Source organism: Centruroides sculpturatus, unplaced genomic scaffold, assembly GCF_000671375.1.
Source record: "Centruroides sculpturatus isolate CEXI.00-Female unplaced genomic scaffold, Cexi_2.0 scaffold213, whole genome shotgun sequence".
In the NCBI taxonomy this organism is placed as follows: Eukaryota; Metazoa; Arthropoda; class Arachnida; order Scorpiones; family Buthidae; genus Centruroides; species Centruroides sculpturatus.
In genome coordinates this window covers 320037-340905 of record NW_019384355.1, presented here as the reverse complement: position 1 = coordinate 340905, position 20869 = coordinate 320037, and the positions used below count along the sequence as shown (strand labels likewise).

The 20869-nt window shown below is 29.1% G+C and overlaps 1 long non-coding RNA gene across 1 annotated transcript in view; it reads left to right on the top strand.

Annotated features, from left to right (window-relative positions):
• The window catches only part of LOC111639429, a 143518-nt gene that overhangs the window by 114939 nt on the left and 7710 nt on the right, over positions 1 to 20869 (top strand). The window lies entirely within an intron of this gene.

Below are 20869 nucleotides of genomic sequence, written 5' to 3'. Positions count from 1 at the left end.
ATTTATATAATAATATAATATAAATTTATAATTCAAAAACAATGTACGCAAAAATATAATAATTCAAGGGGAAAAAAGTTGAAAATCTGAAATTTTACAAACAAACAATAGAACAAAATTTTTATTTTCTTGACAGCAAAAAATGTTCTCAGTTACAAATTATAATCTAAAAAAAGTCAAGTTTCGGGAAAAAACTAACTTACTTCTTGTTGTTCTTATTAATATAGTTTCTTTATAAAATAATAAAGAACTTCTTATATTATGTTTCGGATTTGCTGGATAATTTTTTGGATTATTTTTATAATTCGAGAAAAAATCTAGAAGATATTATAATCCAAAAATTTTTTTCCTTGACATACTTCAAAAGCTATCTTCTAAGATATAAAAATATAAAAATTTTATTTTTGAAAAAAAAGTCAATCGAAAAAATCATAATCCGGAAAAAATCTCGTATTCGCAATCTTAATATAGAAAACATACTCTAGAAAATGATAATATCAACAACAAAAATTTCAAATCTTTTAATAAATAATATTTAAAATTTTATAAATTTGAATATAATATTCTGTATAATTTTTATTTAATGATATTAATATTTAAACAATAATTTAAACACGCTAAAAACTGGTAAATTTAAAAAAAAAATTGTAAAGGAAATTTTTATGGAGGAATGGATAATTTATCAAAAAAAAATCAAATTGCAAATCTCCAAGTATGATTACTGACCAGCATGTAAACATGTAATGCCTCGGGTGATGCCAAAGGGTGTTAGCATTTAAACCTTTCGTTCGCTTTGGCGGTTGCAAGAGTAGTTTGCGCAATGAATTTGCGAGCGCCTCATAAATCAATACACGGAGAGTAATGGAAGAGAGAAACAGCATCCGTCCAGAAGTTTGAAGCGGATATCACCAAATCAATAGAGAAACAGACCCGCCCTCAGTCTTGTTTGAATTAAAACGAATCTTGTACTTTATGAATTCCTGTGCCTCCGAGTAAGGTATTACCTTCGATGGAAAGTTAAGATCTATTAATATATTCAGACAAACACAAAGTTTCTCTCTAACAATTACTCTTTCGAATCATTTGCATTAAGTAACAGAATTCGATACGTTTTTACAATTCGTCTGTAGAAGATATCGTTCTTCATTTTTTTATGTAAAAATTATTGCTGATTTTACTTTATTATTCGAATATTTTCAAAGTTTAAACACTAACATTTAAGTTTTTAAAGCTCATTTAATATTTATAATATTCAGATCAGCGAAGGTGAAGTTAAATTCTTTTCGTTTAGTGAAAATAACAACAGACTTTTTTTTCTTTCCATTTTTGAAAGGGTTAAAAATGCATTAGTTTTATTTTAACCATTGATTTTTCTGTTTGGAATTATTCAAATAGCAACTACAATATTTACAGCATTTTTCGGCGTAAGAAGAGAAAATGTTCGATACATATCTTATCTCAATATTTGAGGGTGGAGTTTTCAATTTCGGATAACTTGGAGATTTGCCATATATTTTGAATCATATAAAACTTTTATGGAATATCAACATAATTAAAGTAGGTATGTGTATGTGTGTAAGTGTACGATGTTTGAATAATTATTGTTTTATAGCTTTCATTCTCGTGTGAGAATTAATTAACTAACACTTCACTCAAAAACGTGATCGCATTTGGATGTTGAAACTAATCTCGTAAGGTCAATGAATGAAAATATAATAATGTATATTTAATTTTATATATTTTTTCTTCGAAATATAAAAATTGTTTGCATTGAAGAAACATTACGTAAGAAAGTTAAGAAGTAAAATTAGAAACCAGCTGTTTTCTTCTGTTGAACTACACAATAATTCCATCTTTCTCTTGGCAGTTCTCAATTTCCCTCCTACGGATCCAGCTATTACCTTGCCCCCTGCTGTAATTTGATCTTACATTGGTAAATATCGTTTTAATTACGTATAAGAGCCCTCCGAATGCTCTTTATTTTAGAATAACGAAGCCCAACAGAGTTACAATATTACGAAACTCATCTTAATGATCGTTTCATAACAAGCTTTGCTAAAAATAAACTATCTGATAATATCTGTAATCTTGTAAGATTCCACTAAATACATTTTATTTCTTGTCAAATTGAAGTTAACTTTAGTTTTTATATTAAATATTTTAGGCCTGTATTTGTACAGTATATAGTCTATCTCATTAAATCTTAACATTATTATATCGGTGGATATATCAAATCCATTTTTTTGTTTATTTAACGACAATAATATTAAAATGTGTAAGTTTTCAAACTAGTAGAAAGTTTTTTTTTCTTTTTTTTTTAATTTAGTGCGTAAAAATGAACCAAATCAGGCATAACGGCGAATGGAGCAATTAGTGAAAAATTGAAACACCACTCAGTCAACCATAAAATATAATTTTTGCATTATAAATCTTTTAATAAATAATGGGCCTTCATTTCTTAACTAGTTTTTAAAGATATCTTAAATAGGGTGTACGTAAATACGTTGTTGGCGATACACAAATCATGCCATCCTACGACATTAATGCAAGACAATTTTTTATAATTTCTCCCCTTCACTACTTATCTTACGGCTTAATAACTGACTATTTGACTATTTTAGATTGATATTCATACTAATAACAGGCTATTGTAGTAAAACGTTCATTTAATCGTCCTTGGGTTTTGTTTTAGTTTGACGAAAGATGTAACCCTCTAATGATGTGAAACGTTGAAGCGTATTATCACAAACCACTGGCAGATGGCGTGTTTAGTATTCTCTCTCTCCTCCATCTTCCTTCGATTCCACCCTCGCCTCCATGATTGAGTTTGTTCCTTTGGTGTGGCGTATCTATTGTGTAGCGTGTGGTCTTCTTTATATTATTTTCTCTGTCCTTCCACTAATCCTGTTGTCTACTCTTTCATTTCCGACATTACGATAGCACTTTATGCATGCTCAATGCACTCATTATCTTCAAATTGCTGTTTTTTTATTAATTAGTCACACTTATTACACATGCTACTAACGTATTGATACTGCATCGTATAAAAGATCATTTGAAAAGTAATCTCTCGTAACATTTTATCATTTTAGAGGTATAATTTTTCTTTTATACTATTTGATGCTTTAATTTTTAACTTTGTTTTCGGTGATTTAGTTAAGTTTAATATTTAGTGCATCTTTTTAAACTTTAATTTTGATTTTTAATGAAATTATAAATAAAATTTCTTGTGCGTTTATAATACGTATTATAAATAAATGTTCTTGTATGCGAGTGAAATAAGTGACATTGAAAGTAAAAGTTGTTTATCAAAATCTACTTAGACTACATAAAAGGAAAGAAACAAAGAAAAACAAGCGAAAAAAATGAAGACATAATAACTCTTTCTCACAACTCATTGTTTCATGATAATTTGTTTTTTTTAAGTAAATTTATTTAAGACAATTCGAAATTATGATGACAGAATTTACGCAACGTTGATCTCTTTTAATTAAACTACCGAAATAAAAACAGGAGACTATTCATTTTATAAAATTTTCCCTCAATAATTCTCTTTTCTTGTAAGTAATCATCTCGAAATCGCTAGAAGGTTTCGTCCAACCCTTCATTAAATGCATATCTTATAAACAAATCTTCACATGTTCAATGGATTAGTTGAAGCAATGTCAGGTAGATAGAACAGGTGTGACCCAAACGTGTCACGTTCCTGCGACAAAATTTTTCTTTATTCCTTGCGTAGATCAGGACGGGATTCTTTATAAGAGCCACATTAATTACATGTCAGTCAAAAGGGAATTGTCTGCACACATTTGACAAGAAACTGCCCTTCGTTACTTTAGCCTCAGCATTTACTTTTAAGCTCGAGAATGTTACGTTTTAAGTTAATAAAATTTTATCTTTAATGTCTTTTTTAAAGTACAAAGTTCGACATATATATACAATGTGTATCAATAAAAATTTTTATTGCAAATATGCCAAGACATGTTCAAATCTTTTATAAATTTTAGATGGTCGATATTCGCCAACTTTGTTGTGATTGATAGCGTTCTATTCTAAATTATGAACCGAGGAGTTTCGTGTAAAATTAAATAAGCTTTCCCTCCTGTTATCTCATAAAAATCGTGTTCGACTAGATTGACTCTTATTTTAATTATCTTCTTTATTTAGTTTTTGATAGTCACTTAAAAAATCTTCATATAGGATAACTTGCTTTTCATCTTGTTATGAAACATTATCAGATAAAGAGAAATGCATGCCTAATTTAAATGATAACTAGCCATAGATTACACTCTGAAATTTACATAAAAATATGAAATTACTTCTAAAAATACTTTTATTAAACGAATCATTTCTTTTAAAATCTTGAATTTTAATTACTTCTTCAGTTTAACCCCGTAGGCTTTAAGAATTTAAACAAAACGATGAAAAGTTTAAATATTAGCCTATATCTTCAAAAATAGCATCAATAAAATAGCAGCAATGGATCAACAATGTTATATATATATATATATTAGTATATAATAAATAAGGCTGTGTAAAAGAAGAAAACGAAGATGCTCAGATGAACACAATAGAAAAAATACACAAAAATAAATAAATTACAAAAGAATATTTAATTTTTAAATAGAGTCTAGAGAATTTTTCAAATATTTACTTAGTGTTTATTTTTCTAAGTTTAAGATAATTGCATTAAATATTCGTTATTAAGATTCATTATAATGTTGATTTTAAAATTAGAACTCTCCTTTATTGATTTTAACGTTAACTTTTTAATAAAGTATTGAACGAATTCTTAATTTTTTTATTAAAAAATGTCACAAATGTAAAAAAAAATAACGGATAAAATAATGTATTTAAAATGGAAGAAGCTTAAATAGCGTCGATATTGCTATTTTATTTATAATTAATTTATTATACTTCGAAATTCCATTTTATTCATGCACTGGCATTATTTTTATAATAATTAAGTATCATTTCGTGTTTTCTAATCTTCTTATTTATCTGTATCTCACTAGATTAAAGTGGGAAAAAAAAGCAGAGTGAAAATAGCTTCATAGTTTAAAAGTAATTAATTATAAATTTTACCAAGGTATTTTCGTTTATTTTGAAAATATTTGTTAAGAAAAAATAATGGACAAAAGAACAAAAGTATCAAAATAAATTAATTAGTAATCTAACGAAACAAGAGATATAAAGACGAAAAAATGCGTTAGGAATCATTGATTTGCATTTTTAATCCATCCATTTAATTTCTGAATGTAGTGGAAAAAAGCCATTGTAACCTTTAGTGGCTTTTTTAATGAGAGCATTGTCGTCAATTCACTATAAAATCCCATCTTAAAAGAAGAAAAAGGAAAAAAAAAAAAATACAAAAATAACGCAAACAAGATCATCACTTACTCTTACAAAATTCTCTCTTTTCGGCTTTTATAAGCCTGGGGTTAGTTTAATTTCCATATTTACTCGGCTATTAATGACCAAGTTAACAATATCGGCGGTCCATTCATAGCAAAGAACAGTACTATTGGTTGAAGATAAGTACTTCTGGGTACGAGCTGCACCGAGATAGAGCGACATCTAGCAACGGCGGCATGACTTACGGGATCATTTTGTATGCAGTTCACAACGCGGGTCAGACTTTGCTCCTGGCATCTGATATCATGATACGTATCTACTAGGGTCATTCAGGCCCCATCTCTTCTAGTCTCCTGCATGCATCAGACATTCGAGGGGCACTGATGAGGGAGATTCACCTCTTAGTACTTGTGCGCCTGCGCTCGTTGCACGTGTACTGACGTTCAATTCGTGTTGGAAACGATGCCATTGTTTTCTGTGCGGTATCACGTTTGGCTTCAGGTAATTATATGCTTGTTTTTCTTATGTAGAAAGGTATGTCTTACGAACAGATGGTGCGTGCCATCAATGTATTTTATAATAATTGATGTTTATTAACTGTCTATGCGTACTTTTTTTCCTTTCCTAATCTACTTATTTATTATATCTGAACCTATTGTGTTATAATACCTTTCGTGTTGTTGTGTGTGGGCATAAGTATTAGGCACTCTTACTTCGGGTCGTTTGCCTCTATTTAGTCGCTTCTGTAAACTATTCTAAACAGTTTCTATCGAATTTTCCGTGAGATTTAATGCTGTAAGTGATAAACGATTACACCATGCGATAAAATTGATTTAAAAGGCAAACTATTAACTTTCTCACGTAAAAATAAACTATCCATAATTACACAGAATTGCATTTTAGTTTCTAAACTGATACTTAATTTTTAATATAATTAATTTTTTTCTCTAAAACGAAGAAAAAAAAAATATATTTTTTCGATGCAAAAAGTTAAAGATACGTGTAAGGCTTTCCCGCACGATCATTCTGATACACCGGAAAGCCATCTTAACGTTTATTAAAAAAAGCGTGTTAAATTAATGACGATTTCTAGTAATTTTTTTTTTTCAATTTAATAATGCGTTTTAATTATTTTGCATAAATAAAGTTATATTTGCTTACCTTTTTAATATTTTGGACGCATCTGATGAATTAACCAAAATATATTTCGTGTATTGGAATTCCTCGGAGTGTGTTATATAGTGTGTCTTGCCTGACTGTGTACACATGTATCTATATAAATATATATGGGAATTTCAATATTTTAACACTCGTATCAGCTACAGAACTCTTAGGGGCATAAAATGTTTTCATTTCCAGAAACGAATCATCATAAATATTCATAAAATATCGCTAGAAGAGTTAAATTCGGAATAATCGATATTCTTCTTAATTGGTATGGATATTTATGCTGTGTGTTCTGTCATGTCTACTCCACATCTCGTTTCATTCCCTGCACCACATGCCTCACTGTCTAAACACTGCCTTAGCTAATCCAGCGTGTCACCCGTGAGATCCTAGACCGTGAAATAAGTAAATATCCTGAAAGCGTATAAATACCAATGTTTTGACATTGGATTAAGTTGCCAGATTCTTTGCATGGTCTAGCTAACTCCAGCGTATTTTAATCCAGTAGGAGGAATTTTACCTCATAAAATTCTCTATACTAAGCGTAGATGGATGAGGATGCAATAAACAAGGATAAATACTAAGAACTTATTAAAAACTCATTTCCGCTACTAAGTTAAAGAGTAAAAATGCGGGTATATAAATTTTTAATAGCAATTGCTAAGATAAACATTTTTATATTGAATTATTATGTGAAAGTTAACGCTTGAAAAAATATTGTTTTATGTTGCATATTTTGTCATTTTATCGTATTATTTATTAATCTTTATAATTTATTAATATAATCTGACATATTAAAAATTATCCACTTCAATATATTATATTTTGTGTCTGGAAAAAGTCAGAGATGTGATAAGTGGAGTAGCTCATATTGTGCAGAAATAGTAGTGCTAAAAATATCTGCAATAATTGGGATAAGTAAGTATGATTCTTATAAATTCTATAGTCAAATTACTCAAGAATTTTAGTGTGCGAAATGTGCATTGTTTGAAGTTGATTGATGTTCGTAATTTGTAGTTGTTGATTAATTATTAGTAAATCTTAAAAAACGAAGAGAAAATATACTAAAATTAAATTGCAATTAATAAATATCAATAGTTTAGAATTTATAATTGAAGTAATTAATATTAGAAACCCATTTATACTCGATTTCTTAACTTAAAAGTAAGAAAAATTTATTTGAAAATTAATTATCCGTCTTCCACAAAATTAACTCGCGTTCAAAATCCAGGTATGAATATATTAATCAAGAAATTAAATTGATTTGACGTTAAATTTAACCTTCGCCTTTGCTAAAAATATAATAATAATAATGAAAACTAAAATTCTAAAAATCGTCGAGTGATGAGAAAAGGAAAGGACAAAAAAAAATTATCAACTCGATATTCTTTAATATCTAACAATCAACTCTGTTAAACAAGCCAAAAAGAATTGCTAATGGGACAGCCAAGTCTCATTGATTAGCAATTACATTCCTATTCGCCATATTTCGATTAAAATACTCTTATTCTTTACTTCTGACTTGATTAAGAAAGGCATGCCCCAGTTGAAATAAAATTTTCTATTTCTAACTTAAAAGATATATTTTTTTAACTTTTAAGATATGACATAGATTAAATGAGAAATAAAAAGTAATCCTAACATGTTCGGGATTTTATATCATTAATGAATTTCATTGTTCACTAAGTTCTTCATCCCGCATAAGATACTGCTTTTGACTTTTATTGTTTAAAAATTAAAAATTTCTATTACAATTTTTTTTCCTTTGTCTTCTTTTATTATAATGAATAAGCATAAATTCATCTTATTATTTCTTTTTAAATTAAAAACAAAATTCAATTTAAAAATTGAATACGCCTCTAAGATTATGATTCCTTGCTTCCGTTATGAATGACAATAATTCTTTTATAATTGACTAGACTAGATATAAATCATATTAATAAAAAATAAAGAATTGGAATCGTTTGTAATTTTTCAGATTTTGTAAAAAAAGGGGGAAAAAAGAAGAAGAAAAAGACAAAATACATATATATTTTGATTAGTAAAGTTAAAATTGAATGTAGAAAGAAATTAATGGTGAAATAATTGAAAGAAAATTTCTACATTCACTGTTAAATTGTCCCCTCTTTCTTAATATATATGCTTCGAACACTTCATATAATTTATATAGAATGAAACCTTTCGTATAACACTATTCAACATTACTTTATAATTATTCGATATTATTTATTTCGTTTCAAATAATTTCATATATTGAATAGAAAGACATTTACTAGAACATAAATAACACAGCAAATAAGCAGAGAATTTTCTATATATAGTGAAGTTTTTTTTATTTATTTATTTTTTGCACTTTGTAAACTTCCATAGAAGGAAATTGAAGTCGTAAGATAGTGTCCCGATGGTGCAACTGCATTATCGCCCGTGCAGAACTTAGTAGTACAACTATAATTGACTGAACCAACTGACTGACTGAGCTACGAAAGTTGCCAATAAACGAGATCTGGGAAAAGATTTCAGAAGTGACAGCGAGACTGATGAAGTGAAGATTATAGATCTGTTGTGTGAGTTTTGTGCTAGTCAGCGGAACCCACGGGTGCCTTTTCAGATTATCGTGTTATTGCGCTGTCTGTGCTTCGAATATTGTCTACTGGAAATTGCTAGCAAAAGTCTAAATACAGTGACCAACTCCGATAGATCTATTCCTTAAATATTAAATTATACTCGATATACTTATGAAGTTATCCGAACTGAAAAGTGATATAATATTTTATCATAATTACTCGAGATATTTTGCATAAAAAGTAGATTAAAACTTGATATAAATTATGTAAATATGTTAAGAAATGACTTTTATTATTCTTCTAATGGCATTTAAGTAATATTATTCAAAAGAAATTCAAACTAATAAACTTTTAACCTTATAATTCTGTCTTAACTTTTCTGTTCATTAACTTTACAATTTAATCGCATTACAAGATATTATTGAGTATAATATGAATATAAATTAGTCAGACTTGTTGCAAAAATAGTCTTTTAAAGATACTGATAGCTTTAAATATGCAATAATTTTACGATGCTGTCTTTTGTAATAATGTCAAATAGTATAAGTCTAGAGTAACAATAGGAAGAATCTACATGATTTATATTTATTAGAAAATGTTACTTGTAACTCTACTTTAAATGTTCAAATTCACAAAATTAGGAGAAGAAAAATGTAAATTCTTTAGCATTAGAATAGAAAACATGCATTTTGAAAGTCAAACTTTAGATCATTTTTAAAACAAATTCAAAGTATAAATTCTAAAAGTACTATTTATGTTATTTATATTTTAAATATTGTTTGTTTATTAACGAAATCATCAGTCATTAAGTAAACACATTTTTGTTTCCAAAGATTTACTCGAATTTTAAATAGCCAATCTTTTATATATCAAGTCAGAGAAATTCAATAGTTTATTAAATAAAATTTATATTTTTATTTGAAGAATAAACAGAAATCTTATTTGAATTTTTGTTTCAATAGTGAATAAATAAAAATACATTTACAAAATATAGAAATATATGTAATTAAATGAAATATAAATTTATTCTGATGCAATGTTAACAATAGAAATGATCGAGAATGTGTTTAATGTATGAGTTACTAAGCAATTTTATTGAATGAAACTGAATATAGTAATGATTATATTTTCGTATATATAAGTATATCCGGTTAGGAATCGTTAGATTTTCTTTATACAAATTTTTGTCTGTTAGATACGTCACACATTTTCTAGTATCTAGTTTTACCTCGTTAAAGCTTATTTCTTTCACATTAAGGATCCAGTTTAGAGGATTTTTATTCAAAGATTATAATAATCGACTAAAACTGCCTCGGGTATTTCTTTGTAAAACATAGCTAACAACAATGACAACCGAACATTCTACTTTTTTCCTTTCTAAAAGCTTCCTTTTTTTTTTATTTCTTATAAAGAAAGTATAAAATGTCATATTTTCAAATGTCTTTCCAAGAAGTTTACTTGTAATATAACGAAAGATAAATTAGTAATCTCTTTTCTATTGATTTCTTTTTTTTTAACTCATAAACCTCGAGTACCTTAATGGATTATAAATTATAGACAATAACTTTTTTTCTTTTATTGCAAACTCATACTTTACTTTGTAATATAGATTCTGAATTAGTATTTAAATTTAGAAATTGTGAAGTTTATCAAATTAAAAATGAAAATTAAAAAAATATCGAATAATTGCTGTAAAATTTAAAATTTTTCTTCAGATTTTTTAATTTGTTCTTATATAATTAACAGAAATTTTTCTCTTTAAATATGTATTTTGAATTTTAATTAACATTTTTTTTCCTTTTTCTTTTCCTCGTTTCTTGACGTTTCAACTAAAACTAAATGAACTGGTAAAGTAGCTTAGTTTGTATTATATTAAAGTATAGGCTACAGGACTAAATAATACAGAAATGGACTATTGTAAAATATACAAACATTTTTAAAAAAAAATACAGAAAATATATAATTCTGAAATGTCAAAATACAAAGAAGAAAAATAAATTACGATCAAATATATTTATTAAAGTTGTTGCTAATATACAGTAACTTACCTATGGATGTAGCATACAAAACATAAAAATATCATTTCATAAAATTTTGACGTTCTTGTGAAAAATACATTGTGTAAAAAGTGAAAATGTTAGTTTTTATATGAGAATAGTTACTTAAAAATATCAAAAAATATTACATTTTTTTAAGAGGATGACATGAATTATATTATATATCAATTTTATTTTTGAACATTTTCTTTCTTTCTTTTTTTTTTTTTGGTAAAATTAAATATTAGTCTGAAGAAATAATAAAATTTACGAATTATTTATTCTAATTTGAAACGATTTTCGAATTTTTCTACGGGAATTTTTAAGAATAACAAGCGTTAATCGTGTTTAATTTGATCCGATGTAATTAATAGAAGAAATGTAGAATTATTCTAGCGAAGAGAAACTAATAAAGCATTTAGGATTAAGCCAATAGAAGGAAGAACCGATATCGATAATTCTGGCCTATCCAATTAGATAGCAAAACCAAAGACTGGGTTTGTACGTATCCGCCATGTTAATTGTCCTGTCACGTGAAAACTAATCGATCGCCTTCTTGCCTGCCTGTATTCTTATTCGTTCACTTCATCGACTGTTTCTCTTAAACTTAGTTGCAGCTCTGGTAGTTCGAAATGAATTTGATCGAAAAATGGATATTTACTTTCAGATAAATAAAAAAAATTGATGACGTAATGATTGTTGAAGCAGCTGCAAAACTCATTTTATTTTATTTTTTTTTATCATATTTTATTATCGCCTTTCTTTCATTTCAATATTTTCTCTTTCTCTATTTTTTTCCCCATTCTCTTTCTCTTTTAAATAATATTTTCTAGAATTAAGCATAGCAGCGAGATTTTATTGAAATAATAAACATTTAAAATGACAAGTTTTTCGAAAAATGGTAGCATTTAGCACGTGCCTATTGAGTAGTACCTCTTAAGTTAACATGGCTAACCCGTGGGAAAGCTTTTGAATGGGCTGAATAAAGCAGTTTTCTCTCCCATTCAAAGCCCGCTTGTTCGGGCTTCCACAGTTGGAGGGCTTCTCAGAAATGTTCGATTAATGGAAGCTGGTGCTTTACAGCCAAAAAACCGTAATTCCCCTGATATTTAAAACGCATTTATCATTAATTATTTAACATTTAAAAAAGAGGGAAAAAACTTTCTTTGTGATTCTGTCAGATCATCCACTCGAAAGCAATTTTACTGTTATTTACAGCATAGTTGCTAGGACGACCAGAAGAGAGTCTCCGGGGATGTATTTATACGGTTGCGCTATGGTCATTTTCTCTACTTACTGTGTGTAGCTTGCATGCCTAACGTGTCATTTCTTCTTCTATCGATAACTTTCTGCTATATAATATGGTTAGGTATAAAAATCCATCGGATCAACAATCTCACTTACTGCTTCCTTCTGACGTGGAAATGGCCAGATTTCCAGAGAGGGATGACGCTAATGTCAAAAAAGAGCGTTTTTTATTGAAGAAGAACGGAAAATCTAAAGCTGCGAGATCTTACAGCGTTTATATATCAAAGAATGCGAAGCTCTGAATTAGAACAATAGCTATTCTTTATCCAGAAGTCCCTTTTTATTCTGTCAATGGAATCTCTTATGAATAAATGACTGTTTGTTACAAGTATCAAAACTCAGAGTTAAGATGGTTTTTAACAGAATTTTATTTTTCAAAAGAAACTGATCGATATTAATGTAATAATAAGATACTTTAGAAATCAAATATATATATTCAATTATGAAATTTCTATCTTTTTAGAATCTCCGAATAAAAAAACGTCGAAACAGAAACCAGTTGTAGCTTAACGCAATTTAATTTATTCGATGTAACGTAAAGTTATTTGAAGAAGAATATTAAAATATATAATTACTCTGAAATACCGACTTTTAAAGAATTCTCAATAGTCGTTGTTGAACGATCGAAAATCTTAATATAAAATATATTAAAGGAAGTGAATTAAAGTTAGTTTAGTCGAGAATTTCTAATATAAAATTTTATTTAATGTGCGCTCTTTTAACACGGCTTGTTAGATACATATAATATTCATGTAATTTATTTACTAGTTTATCGAAAATATATTTAGATACGGAAAAGATTCTTTACACTTTAAACTGATGGATGGGAAAGATATTATTAACAAACAAGTCAGTGTTGATTGAGAAGCTGCTTCCATAGCGCTACAGGCATGTTGGCTCTCTAGCTTTTACAAATATATATTTGCTGGAAATTTAGTTTGCTTCCCTGTCAATCTAACAGAATTCTTATTAGGTCCCACGGAAAAAATCCCCTGCTAAGAAAATAAATCGATTAATGCATGCGCCATCGCAGATTTATAAATAATATTATTTTAAAGACATTTATTGAAGTTGATTTAATTAATTTTTATACATGTACTAATTATGTTTTTCAAGAGAATAGGTTTTATTTTTTCCCCCAAACTTGAGCCTCTCTAACATTAGTGTCTAATAAAATATCGTGTCAGATCTCAGTAATAATGAGTGTATTATTACTAGCAAGATAATAAACGATTGTTTTCAGGCAGGTTTTAAGTCTGGCTGTCATTAAGCAGCAGCTTACTTCCAGGAAGATAAATCCTTTGAAATCAAATCTGAAGCTTTCATTCACACGTCCTCGCTAAACTATTTAAACTTATTCCTTAGAGATCCCATTATAAGTTTCTTTACCCAACCACCACAGTCATATTTGCATATTACAGTCGCCTATTGACTACTCTTAATCAAATTTACACTCACTCAAATGAAATCAACCCAGTTGTCAGTTCATTTAAAATTTCTTGATTTTTATATCATTTTTATGAACTTTTATTATATCGATCTGTTGTATCGATTATTCTACTCGAAACAATTTACACGGAATAATTATTTAAAGCCAAATAATTAAAATTTTAATATATATAGGCCTATATATACATTTCTTTTTTCATTATTTCAAAATAAGGTAGTTTAATCAAATAAAGTTTCACATTTTGGATGGCACGCATGCATACATCAATAAAATATTATCTTAAAATTCTTGAAGGACATTGACAGATTTACTATTTTACCGAATATGAAGAATGGAAAACAAAAATAACAACATAGAAACAGAAATGAATCGAATGTATGAGCCATAGTTTATACCAATCTGAAATTCTTCTGCTTTGCTAGTACCGAGATATAGCAATGTGGTATGATTGATGACATTTCAGAGATATAGCACCAAGTCCTTTCCTATTCCCAAATATTCTGGCGTCGACCAATAACGATGCGCCGGAAGAATCCAAAATCCTCTCCAGAACGGATGAATGTATTTCTGAGGGCATATTTATAATGCACCTGCCGGTTTTAATTGGACCTTCTCTCATTTCCGGTTTTGAAGAGCACCACCGGTTTCCGAACTTGAAGTGGGTGGGAAGTATTTTAATTAAATAGGCTACAACACGCCCTCTAAGCGTCACCAACTGAGTGACAACTTTGGTTACATTGTGTCGATGTTTAATGACTGGCAGACCTTTTCTTTACTGTCACTTCGTCTCCATGCAAATTGCTTTGGATATGTAGAGAACGGCCTCATTCTATGATTTCCCTAGCGTCGAAATGGCTAGAAATTCGGAAATTGTCCGAACTTTTGTGTTCGAATTCCCATTCAGACAATTCCATGCCGGTTGGAAATTTAGTCTTACTTTAATCACTCCGTTCGCTCTTGTAATTTGCTGTATTTAGCAGATATTTAAATCTTACACATTTACATTTTGAGAATTTAATTTAACCATCGATTTTATAAGAACTTGGAAATCTTTTCTCGTCGACGAAAGTTGTAAAATTTAAAAAGTAAGTTCAATTTTATAAGATTTTTTCCCTCTTATTATTGTTAAATTAGACTTTTTTCCTCATTGATTAATCTATTTCACATTAAAGACCTTTTCGCTTTTTTAAGTATCTTATAAAATTATCATTTCATTTAGCTAATATTAGGTTAATTTTTTGTTAAGCTTTATTCAACGTTAACATAGTGAAAAACTCCGAACCTTTATTGAATATTACAACGGCTTTTGTATTTTATTCATTTTTAAATCTAAATCATTCAAAGTCTGAGACAGATTTGATAAAAAAAAACGATATAAGTATCAAAACGCATGCGCATTTAACATTAGATAATCTTCCTTGCTTTTTCACTGGATAGGAAAAGCATGTATATTTAAGACAAACGTCACTGTAATGACATGGGTGATGGATTGCCAAGACTATTTTTCCTTCTTTGGACCGTACCATCTTGTCAAGCCTTTGGTTCAATAGCATCAAAAGCCTTTAGGTTACTGATTACTTTACTTTAACTAACCTGTCAAAAGAAACTAAAGGGTTGTTCTTTCTATTCAATCAGATTGTTGGATATCATTAATGATATTATTGCACGCGATTAAGAAGAGTATAACATAAAAAAAACCGCAACCCTTTTTAAATGATTAAAACAGCACTTACTCCGGATGATTTTAAAGAATGCACTTTTATTATCAGCAAAAGAAATGATGCAGAAGACAAACAATAGAATTCGACTTATTCAACTGCCGTTACACCTTATCTGGCACCTGATCTTTTCCATCAAATACCAAAAGCAGCTGCAAAAGAAATTAGTTTTTCTATTTCACGTTATCTGGATCTGTAAGCAATCCCCGAAGTGATGTTTCGCACATTCTAAGTGAAATCAATTGAAATAATGCTAATGATACTTCGGATGCTAGAGGTGCTGAGTAGCCATTCTTTACCATCAAAAAATCATGTAAAAATCGTAAGGGGTAAAAGTTGACGTCACATAAAATCTGTTGCGATAGAACAGCCCCTCTAATAAGTCTAGAGCCCCGAGGGGGTAAGTAGAAGGAGGAGGTTCTAAGCGGTGTACCATTACAGGGTGCCACGTAATTGAAACGCTGACTCTGCTTTCTGTTAGTCCCGTAGCACCCTCGGGCGCAAAGCTTCGTTTCGGACAACCACCATTAACAACGCAGACTTAAGTGGGAAGGGAAGAAAAGAGTACTCTAGTCATTGGTGCAGAACTGAGGATGTGATATATCTGGTTTGGGAAGCGGTCATATAATCAACTTCCAGTCGCTGCATCGCTGTGAATAGGATAGTGATGTAGGACAGAGCATAAATCTAATTCCTGTTTTCCCTCTAGGGAACAGAAAGTGGATATATATGTTATTGCATGCACTATGACATTATTTGTAGATTTCCTGTGGGCAACTCTTTGGTCAAAAATCCCTCTCGAAGGGTTACTTAATTGGAGGAAAACTCATTTTTTTCCTTGCAAAATATGAATTTATGTTTATAAGTAGGCATTTCATAAACTGTTTAAAACGTTTAATATCAAATCGGGTTAGCACGAATTGGAAAATTTCGTGCCAGAAACAAATTATTAGTCCTCTATTACAATAATCTGTTATGGGGAGGACGGAAATGTGTTCTGGGCGATTTGGCGTCGCCTTGGATTTAATTGGACGTCGGATTCGCGTGTTTGCTTCTCTCGATACCGAACACGACAGACAAACGAAATAAGTTCCACACAAAAAATAGCCTGAAAAAATTTAAAGTCATAAAAATATGAAAATATAATATATTAAATCGATCGGTATCAATATATAGGAATGTCAAGGTATAATAACCGAGGAGGAAAAAATTATTAGGTGTTTGACTGCTTATTTATGTCATATAGAAGACGGTCGTAAAGCGCAATTCTGACAAACAAGCTGTCAGAGAAGAACGTGATTTGTATCTTTCGCTTTGTACACCTATCTGTCATTCAGCTCAGATCGAGTTGCGAATTGCGTTCAACCGATAGTAATGGCTTACATTAGTTTTGTTGGCTAGCTACGAGATAAAATATTTGGACAGAATGTTTCATGTGCAGCCAACGTATTGGGATGTATTGTTTGAATATACCGAGGGTGGTTTTAGATTACAGAGGAGAAAATTGCCTGCTAAGAAATCGGTTTTGGGATGTACCGACGGATAAAATGGCAGTTTATGCGAAAAATTTTTCAGGGGAATTATTGAAAATATATATATGTAACTTAACCTATATTTAGTTTTATAAATGCTGTATTTTAAATACCAGTTACAAGTTTTAAAAAATAAAAAATTACAAGTCTTTGTAATTTACCATAAAGTTTAACATATAAGAAACAATTTATAACTTTTGTTTCTGTGTTTTCTTTTAAATACTGAAGAATTACAAAGTTATAAAACTTGACACATTTAAAATAGTTTTACAAGTTTAAAATTTGTAAGAATATTAATAAGACGTTTAAAATTTCTAGAAGTTAAAAAACGAAAAAGTAAATTTATTAAATCTCGATCATTTAAGATATTTACAGAAGGTAATAATAATTTAATACCTAAAGATAACCAACCGGTCGAACGTTTAATCCTCAGAAAATCTTAATTAGTTATGCTCTAATAGTTTTACCAGACTTATTATATGCAAATATAATTAAAATTTCTGTGATTTTGGTTTCAAGATTGTAATTTCTAATTAATTGAGATGCATTTAATAGTAATATTCATTTTCATTAAATTTAATATTTAATGCATCTTAATAAGTATACAGTTATTAACTGTTAATGCAATTTATTGCTACAAGCTTCTTAGGTTTAATTATTATCTAGTATATCTAAATTTTAGTATTATCTATAAGTAATTTAAAACTAATTAAACTAAACATTAAATATTTATAATTAAAGCGAAACAATTTTAATACTCGTTTTAATTATTAAATATTCCCCTTATGTTTATAGTACTACTTTCAGTAGAGCTTGTGTAAAATTGATATAATCTTAGCTAAAATATAAAAGATTTATACGATTTAAATGTTAAATATTGTATTTATTTATTAATATTTATGGTGATGTTGTTAAACTTATTATGAAACGTGAGAGTTCTGACAAGTATAATCCAATAAATTCGGATTCAATAAAGAATAGATTAGAATATATTTTGAATGCGGTTGTCACTCCTTTTAATACACGTATGTAATTATAAATTCATCAATATTATAAATATCATAGTCACGTAAATGTTTATTATTAATATTTAGCGAAAAGATAATTTTCTGTAATAATTTATGATCAATATTCTTGAATTTGTGTCTAAACTAACAGTGTTTATCTAATATAATTTGTTTTTTTTGCTAATTGAATAGCAGGATTTAATTTTGTTCTGATTAATTTTATGAATAAAATAATAATTAAACTTTTTAAAAATTAAAATATATTAAATTTCAAGTAAATTAATTTCACGATTTGTGTAAATTAAAATAGAAGCTTAGATTTAAAATGTTTTGTGTACAAACATTTGGTTAAAGTTTAATTTATTGACAGGAGAATGGGGAAAAACAATCTTAACGTTTTATTTCAGGAAAGGTAAATAACTGTAAAATAAAATATTTAAAGCTGTTCAATCGAAGATGCACTTTTGTTTAAACACGAAACTGCGAATCACCAAGGCACCTTATATTTACGCTAGGTTATATCCATTTAACTATATTAAAACGAATTTATACGCTACGATTGATATTAAAAGCAACCAGTGAGTTGATTGTATATTAAATTTCGCTGAGCACTTTATGAAATAAAATAGCCTGGCCTGTAACATAAACTAACCCCTACAGTATTTTTAATATTTCATGTTGATAACTTAACCGAACACGTTCTGAGAATCTGGAATGCATTTTTTACTTTTTATGGGTTCTTTCGTGGCAAGTAGAATCGATATTATGTCCAAAAGCTACTAAAGTATATAATAAGCCGCTTCGTCTTGGACCAATATGAACATCGTAATGGCTGCTAGCATAGGATTAAAAATTAGGCTATCAACCTAGGCTTTATGTATGACATTATTAAATATTAACAGTTGGATATAATAATCAAACATAATCGTAAAAACTTTTCAATTTTATAGTAGAAAATTAGTAAATTTCGAAATAATTTTTTATTCTTTAAAATGTATAAAATATCTTTAAAAAGACAACTTTTAATGTCGTGTTTAAAATAGTAATTAGTATGTAAGTATTAATAATATTGTTATTATTAAAAGAATAGCTTTTAATCACATAATCTGTTGTAGTAAATAGTTGGTTAGGTTATTTTTGCCGTTTCCTGCGGATATGTGACTGAAGAGCGTGACAAAAACTGCTGCACCAGAGGAGACATGTTTGCAGTCTTTCCTTTAGACGTCATTCTTAAGCTCCGCCTACAGCAAAGAGGGCAAAAGCATTCCGAAATGGTCGAAGATTAGTTTAAGAAGATAAATTTCGGTGTTTAGGGCTTAATGAAACATATTGACTTTTAGGAAGGATATTGCAGATTCCACTACATCTAAAGAATTATATTGAAAGATGGTTATTGACAACGTTTGTTAAATCTTACCTTAAGTTGGCAACTACATATAAGTTCATCTAAAAACTTTCCTTTTAAAAACACTCTACGTAATTGTTAATAGTTAAATTTCGTAAAGAAGAACTTTTAATTAGATTTATAGTGGAGATGAAAGCTCGACATTACGAAAGAAATCCATAGTGCCATTTATGGTATGCCGGGTAAAGAACAGTTGCCAAGACAACAGTCCATTCTCTCTTCCGTTTACACCCCATTCCACGTTCAGAAATAGATGGGAACACCAAAAATCTAGAATGGAGGAAGAATTTATGTGAGAAGTTTATGAGATTAATGAGAAGTGTTTCAGCTTCCAGTACTAGAAGGAAGGAGAAATTTTATTGTAGCAGTTTCCATGATAGAGTCTAACTTTGGAATTTTTCGGCAGTTTTGCAACCGCCGAAGTGGAAACAATAGATAAGTGAAAGAACTCTGGAGATAGCAAAAGTTTCATTTTTTCGATCTCTTTGCTATCCTTTTCGATATATTTGTATCGTCCGTGTCTCTAGCAGAAAGAAAAATATAATGATTAGGTAAATCCGCACAAAGTATAGAAAACTCTAAGATAACTTACAATTCTTAAGACTACAATCAATACTTTGCTTTTTATTCCGAATACAAAATTTATTTGAATAAACGAAAACACAGTTTCGAGATTCTCCGACGGTTAAAATAAAATAATAAATAACATAGATTTAAAATTAAATTAAGATTAAATAATATAGATGTCGAGGCTTCTTTTCTATAGTTTATCTATTGAACGTAATTCATCAATACGACTAAAATTGTGGAAAATGTAAAATATGTTAAATGTGATATAACGTATACAGTGGAGCAAAAGTTAGAATATTTCATCAAAATTGTTACAACTATTTCTTGCTTCATTTAGCTGGAGGCATATGTCAGCGATTACAGGTCAGTGACTTATTCTTTAGTCATCTTACGTCTCACTTCATCCGACTTCCATTGCACGCTACCCGGCGGCTCAAAACCGAACAAAGTCCGCAGAAAATTTAATTGTGTGCCGTAGACAGATGTTTGTCACAGCTTCTTAAGCACCCGGGAACAGTTTCATATGTTCTTTTTTTCATTTTCCCCCTCCCTCTCCGTCTGATTCGAACACTGCCACATGGATTGTCACCTAACGGACGTGTTCATGTAAGCGCGACTGACGTAGCTCACATATTGCGTATACAACACTCTATTGAAACTATACTTTCGCTAACTGGAAGACAAATAGAACAGAACCTTTATCTTCTAAATGGTTTCTTCGCATTGTCGTTTTCCAACTAATCACGGATAGTAGATT